Below are 25,493 nucleotides of genomic sequence, written 5' to 3' on the forward strand. Positions count from 1 at the left end.
TCCCCCTGATCCAGGTGAAACATCTTCGTAGACTGTAACCCCAGTAAAAGCCAAAATATAATGGTTAAGAAGCATTAGCTGCTATAAAAGGGACGCACTAGAATTTCAATCTTTAAGTTTAGTGAGAAACATTGATGATTGATAAAGGTTCAGTACATTGAAGTCATTTTGTAAAGCATAACACTGAAATTCTACAGAATTCACTGCATAAATATGCAAAATATACTTTTACATAAAAAATATGTACAAATTATAAAATGGAAATCACTGGACTAATACGGCAACTCCAAACTATAAGTCATAGGACTAATACATATAAAACTCATTTTTTACCTTTTCTTTAAACCACGACAGGTTAAGGTGCTCTGTCCGTGTAATAATTTTACAGAATAAATAGGGAATGAAATAAAAATAATTCTGTAATCCCTAAAACAATGTTAATGAAATTCTCAGCAGTTATCACAATAAATCCCCAATAAGGAAACATGGTACTAAATTTAACTAAAGCTGAACGCATTTGCTTCTTTCTATCTATCTATCTATCTAATCTATGTCCATCTATCTAATCTACCAATCTGATATTTTATATCTAATAATATTTCTCTAATATTTATTATCTATCAAATCTATCTCTCATAGTTTGTACCTGTCTTCTAATACCTATGTCACATCTTCATATCTGGCTCATTTTAATTAGCTATCTATCATCTATCTATCTCATATCTATCTCTCTCTTTCATATTTTATGTATATCAAATCTATCTCTCACTTTTCTACTCATTTTATATTACCTTTATCTCATCTTATCTATCTCCTATCTGTTTAATCTATTTATTTATCTATGTATCTACAGTATGTATCTGTTTATCTATCTATCTATCTATTTCATATCTATCTATCTATCTATCTCATATCTATCTATCTATCTCATATTTATTTATCTATCTATCTATCTCATATCTATCTATCTATCTATCTCATATCTATCTCATGTCTATCTATCTACCTATCTCATATCTATCTATCTCATATCTATCTACCTATCTGTTTATCTATGTATCTATCTCATATCTATCTATCTATCTATCTATCTATCATCTCATATCTATCTCTATCTACCTATCTAATTTTTAATATCTGACAAATTTTAGCTCTCATAGCTCCTACCCATCTAATAATAAATGTATCTCATATGTATAAATCTATTATCTATCTATGTGATATGTCATATCCATTGAATCTATCTCTTATATTTTCCATCTCTCTAATAATTTCTATTTATCAGATACCCACAATATATACTTATTTCTATCTATTTCCATCTCATGTTATCAAGTTTATTTTTACATCTAACATTTATCTATTATCTATCTGTCCATACAATATCTGTCAGTCTGTTTATCTCTTTTTTTGTCCATCCATCCGACAACAAAATGTAGTTGTATATCATATTTGCGTTATTTGGCTAATGACTTCCCTTTTTTTTTTTTATTTCCAGCCGGCAGTTCCAGCCAATCTCAGAAGCAATATGGTTTGAGAACCTATTATTGTAAACAGGATTGTGGGCTCCTTCTCCAGCAATAAGGATCCTTTTTGCTGTCTCATACGCGGATATATCTTTTGCATTAGCAAATGTTTTTGATTACTAATTAAAAAGGAAACCCTGTGACTCTTTTTATGGAAACTGAAAATACTCGACAAATTATTTAATATGTGAGGTGTCTGACAACTTTAACACTTCCGAGGCTTCTTGTTAATAAATGGAATTTGAGGTAAATTTAAAAAAAAAAAAAAACGAAAAGAATTTAAAAACATTTCATTACATAGAAATTCGATCTCTGGATGCCTATGGACATTATAGACTTAGGTGTTAAATAGACAAAAGAGAATCAACCTGCCTTTAAAAGCACAGCATGACCATGTAATTCTTTTTCCAGTTTGTGGTAAGAGATGATGAAACTTCTTTCCAAGTAGCTATCACCCAGATTTAGTGTGAAAAGTAGTGTAATTGTAATTCACGCCATCAGGGTTTATCAGCTGTTCTGTAGTTAGGGAAAGGCTTGCTTTTCAAATAGGAAAGCTGCCAAGTGCTCTGTGTTACCTCCAGCAAGCTTATCGGATTCAGATAGGAGCCAAAACAGCAGCTGCACACATATGCAAATTGGCAATTAATAGTATAAAATTCTGCAAAAAAAAATCCTCAAAACTGAAAATTTATTGGAACTACCTGAGCTCTAACCTTAGCTCTGAATGGAAGGCTCTGCCTTTGTCCAACGGCCAGGGATTAATTACCCTCTGGGGGCTTCCTGCCTCAGATCAGACATGTACTACATAAAAGTGCCTTGTTTAGCTATGTCTGTGCCTTAGATTGAGGTATTAGAGGCATTATATGGATAAGGTTGACACAAGGAGACGCTATATTGATGACAAAAGTGGCACTGTGTTGGCTATGTGTGATGTTGGCGTCAAGAGAGATTATATGAATGACGTTAAAAAGGTACTTTGGTGGTAAAAACTATTTTTCAGATCAACTGGTGCCAGAAAGTTAAACAAATTTGTGAATTACTTCCATTAAAAAAAATCTTAATCCTTCCAGTACTTATCAGCTGCTGTATGTCCGAGAAGGAATTTGTGTAGTTCTTTTCAATCTGACCACAGTGCTCTCTGCTGCTACCTCTGTCCATATCAGGAACTGTCAAGAGCAGGAGAGGTTTGCTATGGGGATTTGCTTGTACTCTGGACAGTTCCTGACATGGACAGAGGTGGCAGCAGAGAGCCCTGTGGTCAGAAAGAAAAGAACAACTCAACATCCTCTGTAGAATACAGCAGCTGATAAGTACTGGGAGGATTAAGATTTTTCAATAGAAGTAATTTACGAATCTGTTTAACTTTCTTGAGCCAGTTGATATGAAAAAAAAATTGTTTTCTACTCGAGTACCCCTTTAAGAGGCATCATATGGATAATATAGGCCAGTGGTCTCCAGTTTGGAGATTACTGATATAGACAATATATAGTCAAGTAAAACATCATCTTTGACAAACGGCCAAATTATAAAAAAAATAAATAAAGAAAAAACTGTCAAAATTTCTTCCCACACTTTCTGATGATTGATTAAAGGGATATTCCAGAAATTAAAAAGAAATTATAATCAGCTGTTGCCAAGAAAGTTATACAGAAATGATTTCTTTATTAAAAAAAAAATAAAAAATCTTAGTCTTTCCAGTACTTATCAGCGGCTGTATGTTAAAGAGGAAGTTGTGTAAAGACACGATGCTCTCTGCTGCCATTTCTGTCCATGTCAGGAACTGTCCGGAGCAAAAGCAAATCCCCATAGCAAACCTTTCCTGCACTAGACGGTTTCTAACACAGAAAGGGGTAGCAGCACTGTGTGTGACTGGAAAGACTACATGACTTCCTAAAGGGTATACAACAACTGGTAAGTACTGGACGGTGTGACATTTTTTAAAAAATTTTTTTAATAGAGGTAGTTTACAAATCTGCATAACTTTCTGGCACCAGCTCATTTGATTTTTTTTTTTTCTAATCTGAAATACCTTTTTAATAAAGAGCATTCGATTAGCTGCTACTTAGTAACATAGTTCATAAGGTTGAAAAAAGACCAGAGTCCATCAAGCTCAACCAATAACCCTAATGAGTCTCTACTGAGTTGATCCAGAGGAAGGCAAAAAACCCTCATACTAGAGGTAAAAATTCCTTCCCGACTCCAAATATGGCATCAGAATAAATCCCTGGATCAATGTTCTGTCCCTATAAATCTAATTTACATAACCAGTGATGTTATTATTCTCCAAAAATGCATCCAGACCCCTTTTGAACTCTTTGACAGAGTTCACCATGACCACCTCTTCCGGGAGAGAATTCCACAGTCTCACTGCTCTTACAGTAAAGAACCCCCATCTGTGCTGGTGTAGAAACCTTCTTTCCTCTAGACGTGGAGGATGCCTCCTTGTTATAGATACAGTCCTGGGTATAAATAGATCATGGGAGAGATCTCTTTACTGTCCCCTGATATATTTATACATAGTTATTAGGTTGCCCCTAAGCCTTCTTTATTCTAAAATAAATAACCCTAATTCTGATAATCTTTCTGGGTACTGTAGTCCTCCCATTCCCCGTATTGCTCTGGTTGCCCGTCTTTGAACCCTCTCCAGCTTCACTATATCTTTCTTGTACACTGGTGCCCAGTACTGTACACAGTATTCTATGTGTGGTCTGACTAGTGATTTGTACAGCGGTAGAATTATTTCCTTGTCGTGGGCATCTATTCCCCTATTGATGCACCCCATGATTTTATTTGCCTTGGCAGCAGCTGCCCGACACTGGTCACTACAGCTAAATTTACTATTAACTAAGACTCCTAAATCCTTTTCCATATCAGTCGTCCCAAGTGTTCTCCCATTTAATACATAATCCCAGCCCGGATTTTTCCTCCCCATGTGCATTACCTTACATTTATCAGTGTTGAACCTCATCTGCCACTTCCCAGCCCAAACCTCCAACCTATCCAGATCCATTTGTAACAGTGCACTGTCCTCTATAGTGTTTATCGCTTTACAGAGTTTAGTATCATCTGCAAAGATTGCTACTTTACCATTCAACCAATCTACAAGGTCATTAATAAATATATTAAATAGAACAGGACCCAAGACTGACCCTTTTGGTACCCCACTAGTAACAGTCACCCAATCAGAATAAGTACCATTAATGACCACCTGTTTCTTATCACTGAGCCAGTTACTTACCCACTTACACATATTCTCCCTCAGCCCAATCCTTCTCATTTTATGCACCAACCTTTTATGTGGCACCGTATCAAATGCTTTGGAAAAATCCAGATATACGACATCTGGCGATTCCCCCTGGTCTAGTCTGGAGCTCACCTCCTCATAAAAGCTGATCAGGTTAGTTTGACAGGACTGATCCCTCATAAAGCCATGCTTATATGGGGTCATACATTTATTTTTATTAAGATACTCCAGAACTGCATCCCTTTGAAAACCCTCAAGCAATTTACATACAACGGAGGTTAAACTTACCCTCTTAATTCCTATGAAAGCAGTAAGGGTGTTTTTGTTCAATAAATAATGACACAGTGGAATTTGTAGTGTGTTGCTGTTTGTCTGAGGTTGTAGTTATCTAATCTAAAAGGATCTTACCAAATAAGCTTACTTTCTTCAGGGGCCCCACTGACATTACCATGAGCAGTCTCTATAATATATACTATATGCCCTTTGCTGATTTTAAACAATGAATTGGCCTTTACTATTGAGGTGCTTGAGTTGTTGATTATTATTTTATGCTCATTTCAATGTTATACTGGATCCAAAATCTTTAAAAAAAACGCATATTAGACTTCACATATATTAAAGGGGCATTCTTTTGGAAAACAAATTTCTTAAAATCTACTGGTGCCAAAAAAGTTAAACAGATTTGTAAATTGCTTCTATTTAAAAATCCTAATCCTTCCAGTACTCATCAGCTGCTGTATGTTCCTTAGGAAGTTATATAGTTCTTATTCTGCCTGACTACATTGCTCTCTGTTGCCACCTTTGTCCGTGTCAGGAACTGTCTAGAGCAGGAGAGGTTTGCTATGTGGATTTGCTCCTGCTCTGGACAGTTCATGACATGGACAGAGGTGTCAGTAGAGAGCAATGTGATAAGACAGAAAAGAACTACACAACTTCCTCTGTAGTATACAGCAGCTGATAAGTACTGGAAGGATTAAGATTATTAAATAGAAGTAATTTACAAATCTGTATACCTTTTTGGCATCAGTTGATTTAAAAGAAAACAAATTCCACTGGAGTACCCCTTTACGTTCCATCATAATCAGTTGCTTTTTGTTTTTTTTTGTAAAACTGACCATCATTCGTCATTTTCTTTTACCATCTTGTTCCATGAAAGTTTCAGAGCTACTTAGGAGAACACTGCAGGGCAAATTTTCCTTTCCAGTGTCTTGGACCAATCCTGTGTCCCCACTGAAATGATGGGCACTTTCAATGATTTTATTGAACACAATCAGTTTAGTTCTAGCATCAGTTCCCCAGATATAGTGGAAAGTTAGCTGAATCGCTGGACTAGTAATAAGGGGGCCTATTGTGTAAAGTTCAGTTTATTATCCAGATTACGGATGCAGAAACTAAGGTTAAGGGTCTATTCACACGGCAGAATCTCCGCTTGTGGAATTCTGCCTCAAATTAAAGTCCATAGACTTCTATTGGATTCCGCACTCCCATTCACACTTCTGAATCTCTTCCGCAAGCGGAAATTCAAAAGTGTGAATGGGAGTGCGGAATCCCATAGAAGTCTATGGACTTTAATTTGAGGCAGAATTCAGCAAGCGGAAATTCTGCCATGTGAATAGACCCTCATACTACAGTCACCACAACCCTTCAAAGAAACTGTAGATCAAATGCCGCCAATCATTATTAAAAAAAAGTAGCATCTTTATTTTATTATAACAAATCTAGTATAAAAAAAAAAAAAAAAAAACATATATGGAGTCACACAAATTGGTGGGGATAGGCATAGGCAACCATGAATGACAAAATAACAAAAGAAGAGGTATGAAAAATACTATAACATGAACTGTTAAAATAAAGTGCAAGTGTGAATTATGATTAGTAAATCTAACTTGCACAAATGTCAAATCTTCTATCTATCCTCCTACTATATATGAGCGTATATATTATAAATCCATATATGTAGAATACTGATATAAAAATCACACTACAGCAGTTGAAAGAAGTATTGAACACATTCCATTTTTCTCACTAAATACTGCTTCTCAGAGACAACAGTACCTGCTAATTCCAGGTCTTTTTGAAGCTCTCCACACGTGGTCCTTGGCTCTTGGACAACTCTTCTGATTATGCTTTTCACTTCTCTGTCAGAAATCTTGTGAGGAGACCCTGGTCGAGGCAAATTTATGGTAAAATTATTGTCTTCCCGCTTCTGTATTATGGCCCCAACAGTTTAGAAATGCGCCTGTAACCAACGCCATTGTTATGTATTTCAATAATCAGGTTGTGAAGATCTTAAAGGGGTACTCTGCCCCTAGACATCTTATCCCCTATCCAAAGGATAGGGAATAAGATGTCTGATTGCGGGGGTCCCGCCACAGGGAACCCCCGCGATCTCTCCTGCAGCACCCCCTTGTATTGAGGGGGCAGGGCCGTGACATCAATATCCTCCGGCCCCTGTTTCGCCCGTCATCAGGCACGGAGTGAAGTTCGGTCCTTGCACCAGATGACAGGGGGTGCTGCAGGAGAGATCGTGGGGGTTGCCAGCGCCGGGACCCCCGCAATCAGACATCTTATCCCCTATCCTTTGGAGGGTGCGTTCACACGCTATTACTAGCAGCGGGTTTCCCGCTGCGGAAAACCCACTGCGAGTTACGCTACCATTCATTTGAATGGGTCCGCAGACAGTCGGCAAATCTGAAACTATTGCGGACTGTGGACCCATTTAAATCAATGGTAGTGTAACTCGCAGCAGGATTCCCACAGCCGGAAACCCGCCGCTAGTATTAGCTTGTGAACGTACCCGGATAGGGGATAAGATGTCTAGGGGCGGAGTACCCCTTTAAGATCACTCTTCGCTTTTACCCATCATGAAATGTGTCTTGTGTGACACCTTGGCAATGAGACTTTTTTGTAGCTATTAGTTGGGAACATCTGGAAAACATTTCATGTCAATAGCACATTTGGAAATATGGTGACGTATTCAATACTTATTTAATCCACTATATTTATATATGGCAATATTCAATCATTGCAAAACTTAATAAAGTGCATGTGCCTAGAACCAATGTTTGCTATTGTATAATAGAAGTTACTAAACGGTAGTATGGTGCATGTGCATAAATTCAGTATTACTATTGTATAGCCTACAAACTACATGAATATCATAGATACATACCCATAATGGCTGCCACCCTTGGATACTACCAACCCATGTAAAGTACTGTGTACAGGAGACATAATGAGATACATTTTTGCTTTCAACTCTGCCACTTACCATATTCCCGCACCATATTCTGTTTGGAAAGGACCTATTAGACAACAGTTGCTCTGTTTACTGAAATATAAAGCAAAAAAAATAAAAATAAAAACCTTGGTTAGGGTGCATTCACACCACGTTTTTGCAATACAGTTCCCGTGTCAGGTTTTTGATGAAAAACGGATTCCTCAAAACCTGACTAAACTGTATCAAAACGTGTGTACAAATTTTTAGCCCATATATGGTTTGAAAAATGATGTCCGGTTGCATCCCTTTTTTTACGAAAAAAATGTATACGTTTTTAACTTTTCACTCCATTTTGAATAAAGTTTCACTTGTTTGATTGAAATTCCCAAAAAAATAAAAACTGTGCAAAGTCAAAAACCGGATGGTGAAAACCGGATGGAACCGTACACACATACAGTTCTGTACGGTTCCCATTGACTCCCATGTTAAAAAAAAAAAAAAAAAAAAACGTATACGGTTTAATACAGTTTTTAACCCAGACCAAAAAACGTGATAGATTACGGTTTTGGGTACGGGTAAAAAAACTGACAAAACCGTATAAGACGCAAAGTGGACTAAACCAGATGATGCGTTTGACATACAGTTTACAATGTTGAGTCAATGCATACAGTTTTCTATACAGTTCCATGCGTTTTTTAACTTGAAACCGTATACGGGAACTGTATAGCAAAAACGTGGTGTGCATGCACCCTGAGGCTAAGTCTCCACTTGTTTTTATTTTTTTGGCAAAACGCCAAGAAAACACTAATTCTGCCACATGGCATTTTTTGGGCCAAAAAACTCTGCGGCCAGATGTTAGCTGTAAATCAATGAGAAATGGCAAATTTCTAATTCCACTTGCCGTTTTTTCACTTTGGCATTTTTTTAATCCTTTTGTTGTTTTTTCACTTTTTTTGAGTTTTTTTCAGCTCCTTGGCGTTATGAAAAAAACGCTGTCTGTCGCTCAAACCGGCGTTTTTAGTCAAAATCGTGGAGTTTTGCGCTAATAGAAGTCTATGGGAGTGAGAAAACGCCAAGAAAAACGATATGTGGGGTTTAACGTTGGCGTTTTTTCATGCGTTTTTTTAATCCCTAAAAACGCAGGACAAACAACCAAGTGGAGACTTAGCCTTACTCATAACACCATGCAGGAGTGCTTATTTCCTAATGCCTGACCCCCTACTCTTACACTGTTCTGAGGGGTGGAAAGTTTTATGTTGTGCGCTTTATCTTTCTTTCTTCGGGGGATCGTCCAGGCTACCATTTACTTACTTATTAAAATTAATAAAGAAATAAAGAAATAAAATAAAACAATTTAGCTTCTAAACTGCAATAGAAAAAAAAAAAGGAAAGAAAAGGCTATCTAGTAACACAAGCCTATTCTAATATAACACAATGGTCTTTAGGGTCTCTTGAACAACAGCAACAAACCATTACAATTTTCTCCAGAAATTGCTTATTATACCGATAATGACTTCAATAAATTAATTCAATAAATAATGCAGAATACACATAAAAGAGAGCAATATCATCCGGCTAATTTATAATAATTAAGTGGCGGGCTGCGGTGTCACGATGGAGGTGCAGGGCTCATGTCCTCCTTGTCTTATCATCTCTATGACATATAGGAACTAAGGAATTCCTATGGATTGGTACTGTCAGAAATCCAGATGCTGGCCTAACATAATTAAGGGATAATGATACTTGGAAGATGTACGTTTCCTCTATAGACCTGGCTCTGACAGCATATGTCTAATAAAAATCAACATAACTTACTATAGGGCATAAACAGTCAATAGCATCTGTAGTTGGAGGAGAACATGTGACTGGAGGAGAAGAAGCAATTAACTGGATGAGGACGCCTACAGAACCACGGAAGAGAAGAAAAAAAGAGGCAAAGCAGTAATAATCATTTCCATTATTATTTCTTCTAACCCTATAGAGAATAGATATATTGCTCTCTCTCTGCTCTATGAGTGGAGGGGAGTCTCTGATTCAAGGATTTGGAAAAAGAATACAAAAGGGAAAAAAACACCATCATATGTCACACCGTGTTATTTTTATACAACTGTGCAAAGGCATGTTGTATCTGGAGAAAAAAACCATCTGTATGCATATCTATATAAAGGTCTGTGCAAGGGAATATCTTGTAGCAAAGCCTCTTCCTAAATACTGATCCAATGCAAATGATAAAGAAAAAAATAAATGGAAGGTAAAATGTTCAGTTAACTACAGTGTTTCCCAATCAGGGAGCCTCCAGCTGTTGCAAAACTACAACTCCCAGCATGCCCGGACAGCCATAAGCTGTCCAGTTTTGCAACAGCTGGAGGTTCGCAGTTTGGATATAGTCATGTTAAACACCACCTTTGACAAACTGCCAAAACTCCCAAAACTTAATAGAGGTTCTCACACTTGCTGATGATCAATTAAAGGGATATTCCTGAAATTAAGAAATCATTCTAAACAACTGGTGCCAGAAAGTTATACAGATTTGTGAATTACTTCTATATAAACATCTTAATCCCTCCAGTACTTATCAGCTGCTTTATGCTCCACAGGAAGTTGTGAGGTTCTTTTCAGTCTGACCACAGTGCTCTCTGCTGACACCTCTGTCCGTTTCAGGAACTGTCCAGAGTAGAAGAAAATCCCTATAGCAAACCTCTCCTGCTCTGGAAAGTTTCTAACACGGACAGAGTTGTCAGCAGAGAGCACTGTGTCTGACTGGAAAGACTACATGACTTCCTAAAGGGCATACAACAGCTGGTTAAGTACTGGTCAATATGAGTTTTTTTTAAACAGAAGTAGTTTACAAATCTGCATAACTTTTTTGCACCAGCTCATTAAAAAAAAACACACACACACATTTTTAAATCTGAATTACCCCCATTTAATCATGGGCTTTTGATTAACAGCACCTGGCTGCTACTTACCCCCTTAATTCTTATGGAAGCAGTAGGGATGTTTGGGGTCAATAAATAATACATTTGTGGAATCTGTGGCATGTTGTTTATCTGAGGTTGTAATTATCTAAGATTTTTTTCATTATGCTTCTTTGTAAAAGTATTGCTTATTACAGTGTTTCCGAACCAGGGTGCTCTGGTTGGGAAACACTGGCTTATTAAAATAAAGGAGACTCATCAATGTTGGTGCAAAGGAGGAGCAAAGGTGTTGCAACGAATTGTAGCACATATTTCCTTTTCAAAGTCAAGGGGCTGATGAGGATACAAGTCAAGGGTATTAAAGGGGTACAGCGGCCCTAAGACATCTTATCCCCTATCAAAAGGATACGGGATAAGATGTCTGATTGCGAGGGTCCCGCTGCTGGGAACCCCCGCAATCTAGAATGCAGCACCCACCTGTGAGCACTGCAGGAAGCGCTGGAGGCTCCAAGTCTTATGCCTCCCGACCACGGGGGGCGGAGTATCGTGACGTCATGACTCCGCCACCGTGTGACGTCATGCCCCGCACCCTCAATGCAAGTCTATGGGATCGGGCGTGACATTACATCAGCATCATTAATATATTACATGAAAGAATAAATAGAAAAATGCAACTCAGCTCACTCTCCACACAGACCAAGTGGATAAGATGTCGAAGATAGCCCAGATTCTGCAGCGCTGGAGCTCGGAGAAGCGGGCCGCCTACCCGTATGGTTCAAGGGGGAAACATTGGGGTGTCCAGCTTCACAACACATACTGTTCAAATTCAAGCTTTAATAAAAACACGGGAAATCCATGGGTAAAAACAACCACTCCGCCGCGTTTCGAGCTTGATACAAGCTCAAAAGGTGTCAGCATGGATGTTTTTACCCATGGATTTCCCGTGTTTTTAATGGAATTATTAAAGCTTGAATTTTAACAGTATTTGCTGTGAAGCTAGACACCCCAATGTTTCCCCATCAATATATTACAGCTATATCATGATATCTTATTTTTTATTTGTGAACTAAGGTAATGGAAATAGAGGGGTGCTCAAAATTACAGGGGGGGGGGTTATTAATGTTGCTTGTGTGTAGTTGCTTTTCCCCATTTTTTTTCTTTTTTGGCATTGAATTTTATGAAATTAAGGGTTGGTAAATTTGATAAATTTTGCACAAGTACACTAAAGGAAGCTGTGAGATTAAAAATGTGTAAGAAAGCCTTTTTCTAGGGCTCTGCTTGGGGTGGTAGAGATTTGTGAATTGTTCTGTGCTTTGCTTTGCATTGTATATTTGTGAAATTCACACTTCCTAAATTCCTGACCACTGTATGCACAACCAGTGGAAAACTTCTACCAATTCAGCTTTGTCAAAAATCACTTGAGATACAGGGATGTTTTTATTTGCTACATTTTTGCACACAAAAAGGTAAAAAACTATGCTCAATTTTCCCCCTACATAAAATGTTTGGGAAGTTGCCTAGCAATCTGCAGTGTAGGAAGTAGGTGACTACATGGATCTCCATGTTTTGTAGAGAGTAAAGCATAGCCATCTGCTAGTCTGCAAGTGTTAGTGGTATATGCAGATGAAGAGGTATCTTTCTTTAGTAAATGTACAAAACACTGCTGTTTCTAAAATGTTTTTGGTCTTTCGAATATCTTTGGTAGCCGCAACTACATCGGAGGGCACTCAATGTTGAGTGGTAGTATTATAAGACATCTAGGCCATACCATGTGTATATACCATAAATGTCCAGTTGGGAACACCTCTTTAAATAAAATTTTTATCATATGTGTGGTTTATGAAAAGGAACTTAGGTAATAGGAAGGACTAGAATCTGACCCATAGCCCCTAATCAGTAGAACAAATGGTCTAATCTGCAGTGACAGGTACAGAAATATTGATGGCCACTGCTTATTCAATGCTTATTAACCTCAACGGAAGTTCCATTAGGCGTACTCCGGTGGAAAAAAATGTTTTCAAATCAACTGGTGCCAAAAAGTTAAACAGATTTGTAAATTAGCAGATATAGTAGACAAGAAGTCCAGCTCACCGTGCAGTAGTCTTTTCGCCCGGACTGTGCTGTGGCAGGCACACAATGCAGAGAAACAACAGAGGAAGATAGTCCAGCGAGAAAGGATTAGTGACAAATAAAATTCTTCTTTATTGTATTGTAATAAAAGCCAGCATACAGGAACACACATGAACAATGTGACGCGTTTCAGGTGTCGTAGTGCACCCTTAGTCATACGACTAAGGGTGCACTACGACACCTGAAACGCGTCACATTGTTCATGTGTGTTCCTGTATGCTGGCTTTTATTACAATACAATAAAGAATAATTTTATTTGGCACTAATCCTTTCTCGCTGGACTATCTTCCTCTGTTGTTTCTCCAGATTTGTAAATTACTTCTATTTAATCTTAAATCTTAATCCTTCCAGTACTTATCGGCTGCTGTATGCTCCACAGGAAGTTGTATTGTTTTTTTCAGTCTCACCACAGTGCTCTCTGCTACCACCTCTGTCAGGAACAATCCAGAGCAGGAGAGGTTTGCTATGGGGATTTGCTTGTGGACAGTTCCTGGCATGGACAGAGGTGTCAGCAGATAGCACTGTGGTCAGACTGGAAAGAACTACACAACTTCCTCTGGAGCATACAGCAGCTAATAAATACTGGAAGGATTAAAATATTTAAATAGAAGTAATTTAAAAATCTGTTTAACTTTCTGGCACCAGTAGATTTGAAAAAAATTGTTTTACACCAGAGTACCCCTTTAAGTGCATAACACAGTCCATTTGGCTGATTCCTGCTACCTGAAAGCAAACTGGATGGGGCTAGGGGGCGTAGATTCTTGAGATAGGGGTAGTGTTCTAGAGGTGGAAGAAGTATCAATCAGACATTTATGGCATATCCTGTGGATCTTATGTGGAACTTGGATATGCTCGGAAAATGAATAGAACAGTCACATTACAAGATAAGTAACACAAAATGCTCTCAACATTTTATATAGGAAAATATATATTTAAAAAAATCAAAGAATAGATAGCAATACACAGATCCAGTGCGTTTTATTTATTGCACCATATATTCAATGATGGGAATGTTTTGCATTCATTCTCCTTTAGCAGACAATAAATGAGACATAAACTGTGCTTATCAATAAAACCCCAAACTGACTTGTCTCCAACATGTTCTGAATATTATTGATGCAAATAATTTGCACTAAGAAAAGAAATGGCAAAGAGACAGACAGACAGCTGCAAAACTGGAAAAGAAATGGACACATAGCATGAGGAATAGTCATCCTAACATAAGCAAACATAAACAGATGGGAGCAGAAATATAGCAGTGAGAAGGAGCGGCACTGAATTACCAGAGAACACATTACGTACTCACAGATAGCAGTGAAGAATTCACAGATTTTCTCTTAATATAGCCTACATTTAGTCTTTGACTTCACTGGAACGTCAACATTTTATTAGCATTTTTATTCTACCCTCTGGATTTGTAATTATAGCCAGCCTGAAATTCCTCTGGGTAACATTAGTAATAAGGAAATCTTGCACATAAATTGTAGAGTTTAAAGCTCTTAAAAAGAATATCTGCTTCTTACAATCCATCTTTGTTACATGGGTCTCCCAAAAATAAGTTGATCAGCCCTGTGATCGTCTGCCTTATGTAACCAAATCCAGCTGCATGTGATTGATTTCCCTGGAGCGCCATCCACAGGCATAACTAGAAGCTCCTGAGCTCTAAGGGTGCGTTCACACTTCGGCGCTAGGGCCGCGGGGCACTGAGTCGTCAACATTGACAGCTATGCAGTGCTCGCGGAATCCGCGCAAAGAATGAACATGTTTATTCTTTGCGTTGAACAATTTCAGCGGCGGAATTGTCCGCCGCGGAAATTCCGCAGTGTGAACGGGTCTCGCGGAGACCCATTCACACTAATGTTAAGTTCACATCGCGGAATTCCACTCGCAGAGTTCCGCTTGTGGACTTCTGCTGGAATTCCGTAGTGTGAACGCACCCTAAGGCTAATTTTCCACTTGTTTTTTTTTTTTCTGGCTTTTTTTGGAGTACTGCCACTGCAGTTTTTGAGCCAAAGTCAGAAATGGATCCATAAGGGAGGAGAAGTATAAGTTCGTCCATTATATGTCCTATTCCTTTTGAATACATTTCTGGCTTTGGCTCAAAAACTGCAGTGGCAGTACTCAAAAAAAAGCCAGAAAAAAAACCAAGTGGAAACTTAGACTAATGCAGATCTGTAACAGGGCACCCATCTACACACAAAGCACATTTTTTGTTTTGTCACGCCATACCATTCATCCATGTTTAATCCCCACCCAGGATCAGAGAGATGGCAGGGGAATTGGAGAGTTAGTGGGTGGGGGAATCTTAAAGGTGGCAGAGGAATTGGAGAGGTGGTTGGGTGATTGGAGAGGTGGGGGTCTGATAATAAAAAAAAATTATTCAGTCTGACAAAAATAAAATAAATAAACACTAAATAAATAAATAAAAACTTTCTAGACTGAATATATTGGGTAGGTATTGTAGTCTCCTCTGGTGCATTCACATTTCTCCAGGACAGCAGATGGGGGTGAGGAGGTAGTCAGCAGCACAGATAAGAAAGAAGCTGTAGAACGTGAGTCGAATACAACTCAGCCAGGATCCCAGAGAGGTGACCAGTAACAAAGGGGAGCTCGCAGCTTGCTGGGACTTGCAGGGACTTGCAGAGACTTAAGAGATTATAGGTTCAGGCCCTGCTGACTACAATTGACTTGACTTGACTGGAAATGATGACAGCAGATAAAGATGACTTGACTTACTGACTTGTGGCTGTATTTTAGGCTTGAGGCCTCCAGGTGTGCTGGACACTGGCTCTGAGACGTCTGGACTGGACTTGACCTCAGCAGAAAGGTGAATAACCAGAGAGAAAAGAGAGCGATTGCAGCTCCTTTTAAAGGAGGCCAACTGCGGGTCACCTGGTGCTTTCTGGGTAACAAACATATGACTTATACATGTGACAAACATTATCATGTGACTAACAATCATGTGATTAACACCTTCAAAGGTCCTTCACACTTAATATATATCCTATACACATTATGGGGGAGCACTGCAGGAGAGCCATGAGGATGTACAGGGACTCAACCAGACAGGACTATAGGAACATATCCCGTACTGGGACATCACACTAATAATTATTTTACTGTGTTACAGAGGGTTTGTTTTTTTTTTTTAAAGAAATTTTTATATCTTTCTGTGTTTTTTTTAATGCTATTTTGCTGTGTTTTTAATGTAGCTAAATGTTACATACATGCCTACATTGAAATATTAAAGTAAAATGGTCATCCTATTCACCCACACTAAACCCAATACACGGGTTATAGTGTGGGTGAACAGACTAAGCGGGATCTCTGACAAATATACATACCTTCTGTCTGGCGCCCAGTCAATCTGAAGATCCTCTTCTATCCTCACTGAATTGCACGCTGGAGGTGGGCCTGCCGGCTGAATTTGAATATTCATGTTCGTTGGTCACATGAGTGCCTGCACCTACTATTAACCAAAAGAAAATTATTTGGGGGGCGAAATTGAAAAAAAAAAAAACGCCATTTTGTAACTTTTAGGGGGCTTCCGCCTCTACACAGTGCCCTTTGCGGTAAAAATGACACCTTATTCTGTAGGTCCATATGATTAAAATGATACACAACTGTATAGGTGTCACGATGCCGGCTGGCAGGAGGTGGATCCTCTGTGCCAGAGAGGGATTGGCGTGGACCGTGCTAGTGGACCGGTTCTAAGTCACTACTGGTTTTCACCAGAGCCCGCCGCAAAGCGGGATGGTCTTGCTGCGGCGGTAGTGACCAGGTCGTATCCACTAGCAACGGCTCAACCTCTCTGGCTGCTGAAGATAGGCGCGGTACAAGGGAGTAGACAGAAGCAAGGTCGGACGTAGCAGAAGGTCGGGGGCAGGCGGCAAGGTTCGTAGTCAGGGTGGATAGCAGAAGTTCTGGTACACAGGCTTTGGACACACAAAACGCTTTCACTAGGCACAAGGGCAACAAGATCCGGCGCGGGAGTGAATGAGAGGAGGTCAGATATAGTCAGGGACCAGGTGGAAGCCAATTAAGCTAATTGGGCCAGGCACCAATCATTGGTGCACTGGCCCTTTAAGTCTCAGGAAGCTGGCGCGCGCGCGCCCTAGAGAGCGGAGCCGCGCGCGCCAGCACATGACAGCAGGGAACGGGTAAGTGACCTGGGATGCGATTCGCGAGCGGGCGCGTCCCGCTGTGCGAATCGCATCCCCAACGGCCATGACAGTGCAGCGCTCCCGGTCAGCGGGACCGACCGGGGCGCTGCGGAGAGAGAGACGCCGTACGCGCTCCGGGGAGGAGCGGGGACCCGGAGCGCTAGGCGTAACAGTACCCCCCCCCCTTAGGTCTCCCCTTCTCTTTGTCCGGTAACTGCCCCCCCTGGGATGAGGACACCGGGAAAGGATGGAGGGATTCCTCAACGGCAGGCAGTACAGCAGGAGTGGGAATGGGGAGGGAGGGCAGAGGGCGAGGCCTGGCACGGGGCAGTGTGACACCAGGACGAGGGCCACGAGGAGGCACCGAGGCTTGCCTGACTGGACTGGGAGGGGGGGAGAGGCACTTCTTAAGGCGGGCAGAGTCCATAACGACCTTAGGGAGACCGGATACAGGAGGAACCACAGGGTCACGGCAGGGAGTACTGGGAACCGGTTTAAGGCAGTCCTTGAAGCAAGAGGTACCCCAGCTCTTGATCTCCCCAGTGGACCAATCCAGGGTTGGGGAATGGTGTTGAAGCCAGGGTAGTCCAAGGAGAATTTCAGAAGTGCAATTGGAGAGGACCAAAAACTCAATTTTCTCATGATGAGGTCCGATGCACATTAGGAGGGGCTCCGTGCGGAAACGCACGGTGCAATCCAACCTGGCTCCGTTGACCGCGGAAATGTGGAGTGGCTTGACAAGACGGGTCACCGGGATGCGGAATTTATTCACCAAGGACTCCCGAATAAAATTCCCAGAGGCACCAGAGTCCAGGCAGGCCACGGCTGAGAGGGAAGAGCTGGCTGGAGGCGAAATCCGTACAGGCACCGTGAGACGTGGAGAAGCCGACTTAGCATCAAGAGACGCCACACCCACGAGAGCTGGGTGCGAGCGTGCGTTTCCCAGACGTGGAGGACGGATAGGGCAATCCACCAAAAAATGTTCGGTACTGGCACAGTACAGACAAAGATTCTCTTCCTTACGGCGATTCCTCTCTTCCAGGGTCAGGCGAGACCGATCCACTTGCATGGCCTCCTCGGCGGGAGGCCTAGGCGCAGATTGCAATGGAGACTGTGGGAGAGGTGTCCAGAGATCTAAGTCTTTTTCCTGGCGGAGCTCTTGATGCCTCTCAGAAAAACGCATGTCAATGCGAGTGGCTAGATGAATGAGTTCATGCAGGTTAGCAGGAGTTTCTCGTGCGGCCGGAACATCTTTAATGTTGCTGGATGGGCCTTTTTTAAAGGTCGCGCAGAGGGCCTCATTATTCCAGGAAAGTTCAGAAGCAAGAGTACGGAATTGTATGGCGAACTCGCCAACGGAAGAATTACCCTGGACCAGGTTCAGCAGGGCAGTCTCAGCAGAAGAGGCTCGGGCAGGTTCCTCAAAGACACTTCGAATTTCCGAGAAGAAGGAGTGTACAGAGGCAGTGACGGGGTCATTGCGGTCCCAGAGCGGTGTGGCCCATGACAGGGCTTTTCCAGACAGAAGACTGACTACGAAAGCCACCTTAGACCTTTCAGTAGGAAACTGGTCCGACATCATCTCCAAGTGCAGGGAACATTGCGAAAGAAAGCCACGGCAAAACTTAGAGTCCCCATTAAATTTGTCCGGCAAGGACAGGCGGAGGCTAGGAGTGGCCACTCGCTGCGGAAGGGGTGCAGGAGCTGGCGGAGGAGATGATTGCTGCTGAAGTTGCGACTGAAGTTGCTGCACAATGGTGGACACTTCCGACAGCTGGTGGGTTAGATGGGCGATCTGTCGGGATTGCTGGGCGACCACCGTGGTGATATCAGAGATATAAGGCAGAGGGACCTCAGCGGGATCCATGGCCGGATCTACTGTCACGATGCCGGCTGGCAGGAGGTGGATCCTCTGTGCCAGAGAGGGATTGGCGTGGACCGTGCTAGTGGACCGGTTCTAAGTCACTACTGGTTTTCACCAGAGCCCGCCGCAAAGCGGGATGGTCTTGCTGCGGCGGTAGTGACCAGGTCGTATCCACTAGCAACGGCTCAACCTCTCTGGCTGCTGAAGATAGGCGCGGTACAAGGGAGTAGACAGAAGCAAGGTCGGACGTAGCAGAAGGTCGGGGGCAGGCGGCAAGGTTCGTAGTCAGGGTGGATAGCAGAAGTTCTGGTACACAGGCTTTGGACACACAAAACGCTTTCACTAGGCACAAGGGCAACAAGATCCGGCGCGGGAGTGAATGAGAGGAGGTCAGATATAGTCAGGGACCAGGTGGAAGCCAATTAAGCTAATTGGGCCAGGCACCAATCATTGGTGCACTGGCCCTTTAAGTCTCAGGAAGCTGGCGCGCGCGCGCCCTAGAGAGCGGAGCCGCGCGCGCCAGCACATGACAGCAGGGGACGGGAACGGGTAAGTGACCTGGGATGCGATTCGCGAGCGGGCGCGTCCCGCTGTGCGAATCGCATCCCCAACGGCCATGACAGTGCAGCGCTCCCGGTCAGCGGGACCGACCGGGGCGCTGCGGAGAGAGAGACGCCGTACGCGCTCCGGGGAGGAGCGGGGACCCGGAGCGCTAGGCGTAACAATAGGTTTGATTTTGTTTTACTTCTTTAAAAAAATGATAACTTTTTGTACAAAAATTAGCATGTTTAAAATTGCCCTATTCTGACCCCTATACATTTTTTTATTTTTCTGTATACGGGGATTTATGAGAGCTAATTTTTTGCACCTTAATCTTTACTTTTTATCGGTACCATTTTTGTTTTGATGTTTTTTTTTTTTATTATTGCTTTTTATACATTTTTTAGTGTATACAGAGTGACCAAAAATACGCAATTCTGGACTTTGGATTTTTTTTTCCGTATATGTCATTGTCCGGACTATTACATGCAATCATTAGATTGCATACACTGTTCAATGGTATGCCATAGCATACCATACCATCAGTGTTATCTGTGCTCGATTTCTCCAGGCTGCATCGAGCCACCGATCAGACATGGAGGAGGCAGGTAAGGGCTCTCCTGCCATCCTCTCAGCTGATTGGGACATCACAATTTCACCGCGATGGTCTCGATCAGCTCTGCTGTCGGGACTGTTTTTTATTTTTATTTTAGATGCCGCAATCGACTTTGATTGTGGCGTCTAAGGGGTTAACGTCAGACATCACCGCAATTGGTGATGTCCTGCATTAGACACAGGTCCCGGCACCCGATAGCCGCTGGAACCCCCCGCTATGATGTGGGCTCAGCTCCTGTATTCAGCTCCTGCTTCAGTATTCAGCTACTGTATTCACAACAGTGACTTTCCTCTCCCTCCTTCCACATGAAAACTATTCACCTGCCTGGCACCCGGAAATAAATTTCCATAGCGTTGATATGAATTCCACATTCCCGTAGTTGTATTATTTGATAACTAGACATATAAATACCTTGTGTGCTTTTTAGAGTGGATGTATTCTGTGTGGCCCGGCTGTTTATGACACTAGCAACATTCACAGCACAAAACTCCTCCTGAATTGGCCAGATGTAACAGTATTGTTGGTACAATATTTAAGCATTTGGGGCCCCACTTTTAAAGGGGTTATCCAGGACAAGAAAAACAGAGCTGATTTCTTCCAAAAACAGCACGGTGCATTGTGATGTCCCAGTACAGGACATGGTCATGTACTACCTTTAGGCCCTGTCAGGCTGAGTCCCTCAGTGACCTGGGGGCTCCCCTGCAAGGTCTCCCCCTGTTGGTTTTATAAAGGTGTGTGTGTCACTTTAATGCCTAGAGAGGATCCCTATGTATAGGTAGTATACAGGACGTCACATGGTATGATATGCAGTCACATGATTTGTTGTCACATGTTCTCCCAGAGAGCACCAGCTTAACCTATGACCGCAGCTTGACCAATGGGCTTTAGTCCAGCCCCTCCACTATATAAAGGGGCGGCCATTACAATTCAAGATCTTGTACCATCAGTCTTTACTGAGACAGCAACCACTAGAAATCTCAGTGCAAGTGATCAGCATCTGGAAGACCCCACAAGCTACAGTCATTCCAGTAAGTCTCAAGTCTATGTCTGCTGTCACTACAAGTAGTCAAGTCCTGCACATAGTCAAGTCAAGTCTAATTTCCAGTCAAGTTAACTACAAGTAACAATGGCAAGTAGAAATGAAGGTAGACGGACGACTCACCCAGGTAGCAAAAATATCTTCTTTATTCAAGGCTTGCAGCTTAAGATAACAGCAGGTTCAGGGGGGTCTATCAGCAGGAACGCAGGGCTGTGGAGTGCGACGACCGTATCGCTTCGGACTGAAGCTTCTTCCGGCCTCCAACCTTTGGAGGCCGGAAGAAGCTTCAGTCCGAAGCGATACGGTCGTCGCACTCCACAGCCCTGCGTTCCTGCTGATAGACCCCCCTGAACCTGCTGTTATCTTAAGCTGCAAGCCTTGAATAAAGAAGATATTTTTGCTACCTGGGTGAGTCGTCCGTCTACCTTCATTTCTACTTGCCATTGTATGAAAGACTTTGCTCTTTATAGACGTAGACGCTCCCCACAGCACCTAGTGCAGCAGGTTACACACCCCGGATAGTCCGGACAGGATAATTTAACTCACAGTCGAGTAGACAGTGCCTGGTGCTCCTCTCTTTATTACATACTTAACTACAAGTAAATTGGTCCAGCAAGCTGCGAGGTCCTCTGGGTCTTGGCCACCTCTCTGGGAATTCTGGCCTTAGCTGTGAAGATAATTACACCTGTCTTCTACTCAGTAAAGCCTCCGTTTGACCATAACTGGTTGGGGACTCTCATTTCACTTCTAGCAATTGGGATAGCGGAGAATCCGGGCGTGTGGTGTTCCGGAACCCAAAAACCACACTGGTGTCATGAACACTAGGGGTTATTACAATCCAGCCCCCGGGGATTAATACCATCTGATCCCACCACTCACACCGCCACACTCGTAGTCCCACCATTACACCCGGTGGTTCACCACAGCATATATAGCTAAGATAGCTATATATGCACAGAGATAGGGTGCTAATATATTCCCCCCCCCCCCCCCCCCCCCTTATATATTGTGAGCCATAAACCTCTTTCTGTGGATCACCATCACAATGAATTACTGTCCCCCTTTTAGATAAGGTCAGCTAAATCCCACTTAGTTAATAAGGAGTAAATAAAATATGAAATAGCTGGGTGCCCGGCTGTCTGATCATCAAAATATTAATGGCGACTGGATCCTGATGATACAATATAAGGGTTTTATCATAACCACCAATATTGATTTTTGAGAAAGAATGAGACTAATGAGAAAGGAGGAAGGAATAATTAGTTGTGCCAGCAGTGGTTGTATTTATATATCTGAGCTTATACATACCTCAATAAATATCCCTGTAGAATACATAGAGTAATACCGGCCATGATCCGTGAGGGGGCCTCACTATGCTTATCCTGTACCACGATCACATGATCGCGGCAGAGACCGCCCCCCTTGTGAAGAGTCATGCGGAGAGCGGGGCAGAAGTGACACGGCGACCCAGATCGGATATAACATCAGATGAGTACTGGCCTGGCCAGAAAAGCTTCTTTTACAGGCACCTGAATGAAACAAAAAAAGTACAATATATGTTATTTCTCTTTACAGGTATGGCAGTGGACATAAGTATATATGAGCGTACAGCCCTGGTGTCCTGGTACACTTTTTTTCTTTGCAGGAAAAAACAAACTAAAGATAATTTCTCCATATAAATTGTGGACATTTTGAGCTATAGAGCTAAATTTCCTGTGGTAGGAAAAATTTTCTTTCCAGGTGGAATTACACTGATGTTATGCGTGGGTAATCGAATATTATGTTACCTTAACTATTTTTTGTCACCACTGATGAAGCTGCTCATTATCTGGCAGCAGAAACGTGTTTGGTGATTGCTGTATGAATATATATGTGAATATAGCTCAAATCTGATAACATCCTATTTCTGCAAATACAGTGATCCCTCAACTTACAATGGCCCCAACATACAATAGTTTCAACATACAATGGTCTTTTCTGGACCATTGTAAGTTGAAACCAGACTCAAAATACAATGCTATGGACAGTCCAGTTCTGTGAAACATGTCAATGAACTGACCAATCAGAACGGGCATTCACTGGTAAAACTCCTGTATTACTGAAGCGTATGCACTGCCTGGTGTCTGGTAGCGCCCCCTACAGTACAGGGAGGTATTACATGTTCTGTACTCTTTACCTTTATTACTGAAGTGCATGCACTGACTGGTGTCTGGTAGCGCCCCCTACAGTACAGGGAGGTATTACATGTTCTGTACTCTTTACCTGTATTACTGAAGTGTATGCACTGACTGTTGTCTGGTAGCGCCCCCTACAGGACAGGGGGGTATTACATGTTCTGTACTCTTTACCTGTACCAGGATTAGCTGCTCTTTTGGACACCAGGTGAGGGCGGCTCCACGTTACTTTTTTTTAGGACACTGTGTGTACTGTACAGGACCCCCGAAGAAGCTCCTGTCCTCTACATAGACCAGTGCTTCCCAAGCAGGGTGCCCCCAGCTGTTGCAAAACTACAACTCCCAGCATGCCCGGACAGCCGAAGGCTGTCCGGGCATGCTGGGAGTTGTAGTTTTGCAACAGCTGGAGGCTCCCTGCTTGGGAAACACTGACATAAACAGTGATTTGCAGCTCCCAGCAGCTTTTTCTTACTTTTATATGTACGATCTTGCTTTATCTGTATTAGTTATCTACTTATTTTTATTTAATTCTCACTTTTTCCTATTTTTGGATGACATTTTGGTGCCTTTAGAACCAATTACCAGGTTTCCATAGAGTTCTGGTCTCAACATACGATGGTTTCAACATACAATGGTCGCCCCGGAACCAATTAATATTGTAACTTGAGGGAACACTGTAACTGTATTATCCCCTTGGAGTTGCGCACAGCTGTGCAAATAGCTCAGGGGAAAGGATCACAGAATCCTACCATCTTATTTTTTATCTCACAAAATATTGCTATTTTTAAACTGGATAGAATAAAAGTTAAATTTCAAAGGAACATATCACTACAAATGTTGGTGTTCATTTTTGAGATTATAATTTGCTGGATATGAGATTGGGATTTTGGTCTGACGTGGGACCTTTACAAAGAAAAGGGGTACTCCGGAGGAATATTATTCTTTTTTTAAATTTAACTGGTGCCAGAAAGTTAAACAGATTTGTAAATTACTTCTATTAAAAAAATCTTAATCCTTCCAGTACTTATTAGCTACAGAATACTACTGAAGAAATTATTTTCTATTTCGAACACAGAGCTCTCTGCTGAATCAAGAGCACAGTGCTCTCTGCTGACATCTCTGTCCATTTTAAGAACTGTCCAGAATAGGAGAAAATCCCCATAGCAAACATATGCTGCTCTGGACAGTTCCTAAAATGGACAGAGATGTCAGCAGATAGCACTGTGCTCGTGATGTCAACAGACAGCTCTGTGTTCAAAAAATATTTCCTCTGTAGTATTCAGCAGCTATTGTGTCCTGGAAGGATTAAGATTTTTTTTTTATAGAAGTAATTTACAAATCTGTTTATCTTTCCGAAACAAGTTGATTAAAAAAAAAAAAAAAAAAAAAAAAGTTTTCCACCGGAGTACCCCTTTAATCACGTATACTCTTTAAAAACAGCATCACACCTTTCCACAGGTTGTACGTGGTATTGCAGCTCAGTTCCATTGAAGTGAATAGAGTCAAGTTGTAATACCACACACAACCTGGGGACAGGTATGGAGCTGTTTTTTGAAGAAAATTAGCTTTTTTTTTTTTTTTCAATTCCTAAACACAACTTTAATTATGCCCCAGAGCCACACTTTGTCTAAAACCGACCCTGATTACACGACAACAGTGAGGACCTCCACAATTTGGAGATCACTGCACTGCAAGATATACACAAAGGGAAAGATTCATTACACTGCCTTTATAGCGCCATTCTTTTTGTTGCCCATAGCAACCATTCACAGCTCAGCTTTCATTTTTACCTGACCAAATATGAGAAGTAAATGCTGATCTGTGTTTGGTTGCTAAGGGCAACAAAGAGCCTAAGTCAGACAGTGCTAACTATCGCCCTCAAAAAGTCTAATGGTCAGCAGCCATTTTCTCGTAGCATTCCTTTTACTTAGTATAAGTTAAAATAGACGCTCCAAACATGGCTTCTATAATGCAGACACGTGTGATTAACATTTCTTTCCCTCTATAATTCTACAGGACATGTGCGTAGCCGGCAGCGTAACACAGCGTGTGTCTCCTG

The 25,493-nt window shown here is 41.7% G+C and overlaps 1 long non-coding RNA gene across 2 annotated transcripts in view; it reads right to left on the bottom strand.

Annotated features, from left to right (window-relative positions):
• The window catches only part of LOC130285473 (uncharacterized), a 140,413-nt gene extending 115,166 nt beyond the window's left edge, over window positions 1–25,247 (bottom strand). For both annotated transcript variants that reach the window (XR_008847342.1, XR_008847341.1), the window contains exons 1-4: window positions 25,225–25,247; window positions 22,569–22,789; window positions 8,042–8,101; window positions 6,826–6,933 (exon numbers count right to left, since the gene is read on the bottom strand). This is a non-coding gene — a long non-coding RNA (uncharacterized LOC130285473). The remainder of the gene's footprint in view (window positions 1–6,825; window positions 6,934–8,041; window positions 8,102–22,568; window positions 22,790–25,224) is intronic.
• Between the last annotated feature and the right edge of the window lie 246 nt (window positions 25,248–25,493).

This window comes from Hyla sarda, chromosome 8 (genome assembly GCF_029499605.1).
Source record: "Hyla sarda isolate aHylSar1 chromosome 8, aHylSar1.hap1, whole genome shotgun sequence".
Taxonomy (NCBI): Eukaryota; Metazoa; Chordata; class Amphibia; order Anura; family Hylidae; genus Hyla; species Hyla sarda.